Source organism: Strongylocentrotus purpuratus, unplaced genomic scaffold (genome assembly GCF_000002235.5).
Source record: "Strongylocentrotus purpuratus isolate Spur 01 unplaced genomic scaffold, Spur_5.0 spur5_scaffold_11, whole genome shotgun sequence".
Taxonomy (NCBI): Eukaryota; Metazoa; Echinodermata; class Echinoidea; order Camarodonta; family Strongylocentrotidae; genus Strongylocentrotus; species Strongylocentrotus purpuratus.
This window is the reverse complement of record NW_022145596.1, coordinates 24100207-24107814: the sequence shown is the minus strand read 5'-3', so window position 1 is coordinate 24107814 and position 7608 is coordinate 24100207.

The window sequence follows — 7608 nt, the reverse complement described above, 5'->3', positions numbered from 1 at the left end:
TAAATCTCCCATGAATTATGTATCAATATATTATGTCCTTCTTCGTCCGAGTACCCCAGCTCCAGAATAGACGCCGTAGTCCATCTGCTCGCCCCACGCTCCTCCATATACCCACACCCCCTTTTCTGTCTGTCTGTCTGTCTCTCTCTCTCTCTCTCTCTCTCTCTCTCTCTTCTCTTTTCTCTCTCTCTCTCTCTCTCTCTCTCTATCACTCTCTTTTTGTTCTCTCCCGCATCTATCAGTGTATCGAAGAAAAAAAGAATGAAGGCAAAGTAACAACGGATGGGATGAGAAGTTGCGTGATGTATACAACTGAAAGTAAACATTTCACTTCATGCTAATTTCTTGACTTATTGAAATTCGCGTTTCCTTATGGGAACAACAGCTTCTAGTAGTCGGTCTACTTTATTGTGCGTATGATTCTTAGTAGGTTCATGGTAGGAGTGATTTATTTTGCGAGTCACGTTATATAACCTTATGACAATGAGGAAATTATGATTACATTACTCACTATGAAGGCATACAGGAAGTACTTCGCGAGGTCAACATTATAGGCATAATTTATATGTGGATTATAGATGGGGCATGGCGGCATTTAGGGTGAAGTATCATTTTTCAGAGAATTTCTTTTGCTCGTTCATCCCCCACCTGAAATCATGTAAGGCCAAAGCAACCAATGTCACCAGATCAAATAATGTCGGATTACGATTTAAGACAACATTATTTTAGCGAAAAGTTAGCCGATATATTCGTTATCGGCCATTAGTATGGGAACTATCTGGTTCGAATTGAAGAATATCTTATATGGCTTCAGATCATAGAATTTATCAAAATAGATGACTTTTAAACTCATGTCTGAATCAACCCTATATATTTGAACAAAACAAAAACAAGATATGCAAAGGACACTCTACTGTAAACGTTTTTTGCTTATCAAAAATGCTTTTGCTTATAATGAGAATTTCTGTCGGATTACTGACAAGTTCAATGAAATAAAGCAGACAAAATCATGTTTGCGTGGAATGTATAAACCGATGTGGTCACATCACTTTGAACCTGTAAGGTTACTCTAAAGTACACGAGTAGAAATCGAATTTTGAGGGAGCCATATTAACGATCATTTCGTTTGGATTGGACGCCCCCCCCCCCCCGGGCCCCCTTGGATCCAGGCGCGGATCCAGGGGGACGAGCGGGCCTTGGCCCCCCCCCCCCCCCCCCGCAAAAAAAAAAAAAAAGGAGAGAGAGAGAAGGAAAGAAAGGAAAGGGAAAGAGGAGAGAAAGGGAAAAAGAAGAGGAAAAAGAAAAGAAAAGAGGGAAGAAGTAGATCGGGGGGAGCAAAAGGACTTGCCTCTCAGGCTGTTGCCCCCCCCCCCCCCAATCAAAAAATAAAAGAGAAGGAAGGAAATGGAAAGAAAAAAGGAAAAGAGGAGATACAAGAAAGTAAAAAAGAGGAAGAAGAAAAGAAAAAAAAGGGATAACGACACAACAAATCGTCATCTTTCTCTAATGATTTAATGAAACGTAAGCTTCCGCTTAGCGCGGGAGGGGAAAAACTCAATTCAGACGAGGATTATTTTTTGGGAACGGTACAACAAATCGTCTTCTTTCTCTAATAATTTATTGAAATGTCAAAGCTTCCGCGTTTCGCGGAGGAGGGAGGGGGAAACTCGCCCCTCCCTGCACCCACCCACCCCCAATTACGTCACTGCTGGTCACCATTACGAACCAATATTTGGCTCGCATAATTTCAAATTTTGCCCCCCCCCCCCCCTAAGAAATCCTGGATCCGCGCCTGATGTATATACAACGGCAACAGTTTCAATATAAAATGTAAGTTCTTCTTCCTTAAATCATTGGTCTGGAAACAATAATTTGCCCATTGTTGTGTATTGTATTACATTTTCACTGACAATGAATTCACATTGTAATGCAATTTTTCAAGTTTCCAAGGCTTATTTAGGAGAACAGAAGATTGATATTGTTTAGTTGTACGATAACATCACTCAGTTTGATTTGATTTGATTGGAGATATATCTCATTAAAAACAGAGTAAAGGCTATACAGTTTCAAACAAACCTACACCATTTAACTTCAAGCTCACTCACACATGATTTATTGCGACACTTTCAAGGCTACTTATTATTGCAAGTTCATGTATATACAAAGGGCAACAGCTTCAATATTAAACGTAATTAAATCAATGGTCTGGAAAATGTTAATGCCCATTGTTGTATATTATACAACATTTTCCATAACGATGAATATACATTGTATGATGCAATTTTCAGGAAAACCATACTTGTCATTACTGTTATATTTGTTATATGATACTAAAGCAAATCGTTTCGCTTATCGATAAGATAAATCAATGTGAAGTACGTGTCAAATAATGAAATCATTACGTGCTATTTTTAACCGGACTAGACATTTGAAACGTATAAAAAAATGCAAGCCTCGAGCCCCCCCCCCCCCTCCACTTTTTTTTGAAAAGGTATAGTAAAGAGAAATAGAAATAAAGAGAGCAAGAAAGAAAGAATAGTTAACTAGCTGCCTAAAAACCCCTGAGCTTCCGGGGTTCCGTCCCTTGCACCCCGCCTAGGGCCCTATAATCCCCTAGATGCTAATCGGACGGAAATGTAATGCCTAAACCCCTGTTTTCTGGGGGCTTCGCCCGCTGGACCTCACGCCAATTAGTGTCTTGCCAGTGTCACAAATAAGGTATAAAAATATGTTCATCTGACCGTAATCAAATGCCTAAAACCCCTGAGCTTCTCGGGTCGGACAAGGTATCAAAATTTGTTTATCTGACCGCAGGCGCGTAGCCAGGGGGGGGGGGGGGGATAGAAAAAAAATAGAGAGGAGAGGAAAGGAAGAGGACGTAGGGAGAAAAAGGAGCAGACAAAAAACATCTTTGAAATTCAGACAAGAATTAAGAGTATAGAGAACGGTACAACGAATCGTCTTCTATCTCTAATAATTTAATGAATCGTCAAAGCTTCCGCGCTTCACGGAGGGGGGGGGGCTGAATTAAGACAAGGATTAAGAGTATAGAGAACGGTACAATAATCATCTTCTATCTCTAATAATTTAATGAAACGTCAAAGCTTCCGCGCTTCGCGGAGGGGGGGCTGAATTAAGACAAGGATTAAGAGTCGAGAACGGTACAACGAATCGTTTTCTTTCGTCAATGATTTAATGAAACGTAAAAGTTTCCGCGCTTCGCGCGGGAGGGGAAAATTGCATTCAAACGAGGATAATTTTCGAGAACGCTATAACGAATCGTCTTCTTTCAATAATAGTTTAATAAAACGTCAAAGCTTCCGCGCTGCGCGGAGGGGGGGGGGGCTGAATTAAGAGAAGGATTAAGAGTCGAGAACGGTACAACGAATTGTCTTCTTTCTCTAATACTTTAATGAAACGTCATATATAGCTTCCGCGCTTTGCAGAGTAGGGAGGGGGGAACTCGCCCCTCCCTACATCCCCCTGCATTATGTCACTGCTGGTCACCATTACGTACCAATATTTGGCTCGCATAATTTCAATTTTGGGCCCCCCCCCTAAGAAATCCTGGATCCGCGCCTGCTTGGATCCCTCCCTCCTACTCCCCCTTCCCTCTCTCTCTCTCTCTCTCTCTCTCTCTCTTTCTCTCCATTCCCCATCATCTCTTTAAAAAATGGAATCCACTCTCAAAATATTAAATTCAATCAACCACTACTTTCGCAGTGGAATCCACTATGCTCTGAGTAGATTTAAAGTGGTGTAGCATGACGAGACTACGTTTCTTTGCCGTGGCCTGACTCGGGGTCAATCGGGTATACGACTACGGACGACACGACCGCAGTATTCACGTGCGTGCAACATACAACACCTAAACGTGAGGAGAACTTTGATCTGTTTCGCGACCGCTAGCGCGCTGACCGTTAATCAAGTCCATTCGTTTACGTGCAGTTGTCCAAAAAAAAGTCGTAGATGGCGTTAACCAGCATTTGCCATGCTACACCCCCTTTAAAAAGAGGGTTTTTCCCTCCTCTGCCCTCTTAAATTTGACAGGAAATTAACAAATCACGAGTGATGTATTTATTCAGTGTCGCATCCTGGCATGCTTCCGGCTCTTAATAACAATTCATACTGATTGAACTTTATGACAGGAACCCGAGTGCAACAGCGAGTGCTAATAATTATGTTTGCTACGACATGATAGCATAATTTAGCAGAAAAATCAGTCCTGTAAAAAAAATGGAATAAAATCTAAACGGAGGATCGAAGAACAATCATTTTCAAATCTCAAACAAATCAGTGCCTCAAAATCATTGCTTCATGGGACTACTGAGTTTGAAACGGCCATATGTCTTGTTGAAACAATCAAATGTAATCAACTGAACGGTGGATCGCTTTTAGCCGAGTCATCTCTCAGTGGGGAGGGGCGAGAATGGGGACGTCTTACGCCCACCACAGATACGATCTTGATTCCTGCGACCCGATTTTCGAAGAAATGGCAGTTATGTTGAATATAGAAATCTAAATAAACATCATCTTCCTGATGTAGGTTCTAAATAATGATGAGAATACTAACGACTGGAACTTGAGTGCATTTGAGCCATCTAATCAGAACAAAATCAGCATATCTATCGCAAATTAATTTTTATTAGTGGGACTCAAGCATTATTACAAAATAATGGTCGTGTGCAAAGAATAAGGCATGTCGTGAAGTTAAACGCATGCACAACTCGAGTTTGCAATGACTGCCTTGCCTTTCCAAATGATATTTTACTTCACAATGATAATACCAGCACAATGTGGCTCTTTTTAGTGAACAAATTTGTATGTTAAATATATTACTAATTGCGGATGTAGTATGTGTTCACATTTTATGTTAAAGATAGTGATAATATTCCGCTTTTATATAGCGCCCTATATAGATCGATAAAACGATGTGCCTGAGCGCTTTACAGATATATCATTACCCCGGTCATCGGATTCAGGCTTACCCGCACACAAGGTATGCACATTCTCCACTCCCTGGGGAGCATTCCAGCTAGTCGCCATTTTACAAGCACACACTTGCTCATCCAACCACATGAACTTTCGCATCCTACCGGGTACCCATTTAACACCTGGGTGGAGAGTGGCAAATGTAGATTAACGTCTTGCCAAAGGACATTAGTGCTGCGGAGGGACTCGAACCCCGTACCTTGTGATCTGCAGTCGGTTGACTTATTCACTAGACCACAACACCTCTACGTGGCAATTCTTCTGTTTCCCTCAACCAGAAACCTAAACACAAGATCAAGGTACTATTTAAGATATAAGGAGTGTTCTATCCCACGCTTCTTGATTTAAGTTCAAGTTTGTCAGCATAAGAATATTTCATCATCACCCTCGTAATCAACTGTCGATTTCGTGTTGTTTGAATTAATATGTGTTAGTACATCTTGTGGTAGTCTGTTTTTTCTTCCTATTACAATAGATGACAAAAGTTTTTATTTTATGAAATAATGGTTTGCTCATGACAATACACGGAGGAAGGATGAGGTTACCAGTCAAGGATGGATGGACGTAATATAAGAGAACGAGTATATCGAGTTTAAAGCCCGTCTGCACTAGTTTGGCCATGAAGGTTGGACCTCCCTGCAAGGTCACTGACAGGTGGTTATCTCATCAAATCAGCTCTCAATTAACATCATAAGAAGGGGGTGATGGGGGACCAAAAGGCACCGATTAGGCATTGTTTGCTATATAGAGGGCGCAAGGTAGTGTCGTGGGGCTTTAAGGCGTACGTCCATGGAGGTTCTATACTTAACGTGACCTGGCCTCTCCACCCTTTCTTTCGTTCTTTTCTCCCTCTCTCTCTCTCTTTTCTTTTTTTTTCTTCACCATTTGATTGGGTTCACGCCCCGTACCCCGTACCCCTTTGCTAGTATGGTAGTAGCTCTATGCAGAGCGAATTTGTTTCATTTTCACATAATATAAACAATGACAAGATAATCACTTAATGATATAACAGACAATTATTAGCATCGAAATAACTTTGATTTTTTTTTTGTTTTTTTTTTTTTTTTTTTTTTTGGGGGGGGGGTCTTGTAATGCAAAGTTATTTAGTTACATGAAATGAAAAACGAACCTATACTAGGTGTAGATTCGCACAATAATAATTTAAACTTTATGCATTCAATACTGGGTTTTGAAAGGTTACGGAATCAAAGAAACATGGCGGACACAAAAAAAACGAAACAAACACAAATAAGAACAGTACATGGCAGGATGTGAAGATGAGGATGATAGATGAAGAAAATAAGGGTGAGAGATCGAGTGAAAACAGGGAAGGAGAGAAAACGGCAGAAAGAGACGAAGAAGAAGAGAGAAAGAGAGGGAGACAGAAAGAAAAAGGGGTCGAAAGCCTGACAGAGAGGGAGAGAAAAAGACAGAGAGGGAGATAGACAGAGTGGCCATGGAGGAATCGTTTTTTAGTAAAATTGAAATGGAAACAAATCATACAGCAAATACGAAAAGCTGAGGAACTAATAATTTTCTGATGAGTCTGCAACAAAAAGCGCTTGAGCTTCACCATACTGGCGTTCCCTACAGTGGAAGCTAAGCTACAGTCTTTTGACAAACAAGCAAAGGCCTACATTTTGAGACAGGGGCGGATCCACGTAGCGATTTTTCCGGCCCGCCCCCCCCCCCCCCCCCCAGCGCCCCAAAACGATTAAAAAAAAGGATAATAACGTAAAGTTAACCTTTATAAAACAAAAAACAAAAACATTAAGATTTGGCTACCCCCCCCCCCCCCCTTGACGCCGGCTGGATCCTCTACAGGTGTGGATCCCGGGGGGGGGGGGGCTGACGGGTCAACAACAAAAAAAGAATTAAAAAAAAAATCTCACGAATTAGGTCCAAAAAAATAAAATAGTGGTCCCACCCCCCCCCCCCCCCCGCTTATTCCCCGGCTGACTGAGTCGGCGCAAAATATTTCCTGAAAAATTGGACAAAAAAGTGCCTCCTACCCCCCCCCCCCCCCCCCCCCCGCCGCTTATTCACCGACGGCTGAGTCGCAACTAATATTTTCTCACGGATTCCCCCCCCCCCCCCCCCCCCCCCTCTTCCCGCCGGCTGGATCCGCCACTGTTTTAAGAGATACACAACATACTAAGGTCATAATAAAATTTGTCATATCCGATGAATTGGCAAAAAATGTTTTGTGTTCATCCGTCACTTCAGTCTGAAATCGCACATGACATTGAAATTCAGACAATAGAGTTATTTGTATATACTTCAACGGTTCAACCTTCATATTAAACCGCTGACTGAGAAAAAAATATTTGTCACATCGATATTCCTGGTTCAAATGGATTGCATTCTGTTTTCTGATTAGTTCATTATGCCCCCTAAATAATGCGTTAATACAATTGCAATCCCATGTTATTCACACGAGTGAAACCACATAGTCATCATTGTTATTGGAATCTGTTTAGGCCTATTCTATGTTATTCTTACCATGTATAACCATAATTGTTTTAACATCAGGACCAACAGCCAACATAACAAAAATAACATATTTCATGCGTCAGGTTGGGCAGATATACACTTTCTTTTTTATTACTGAATTAT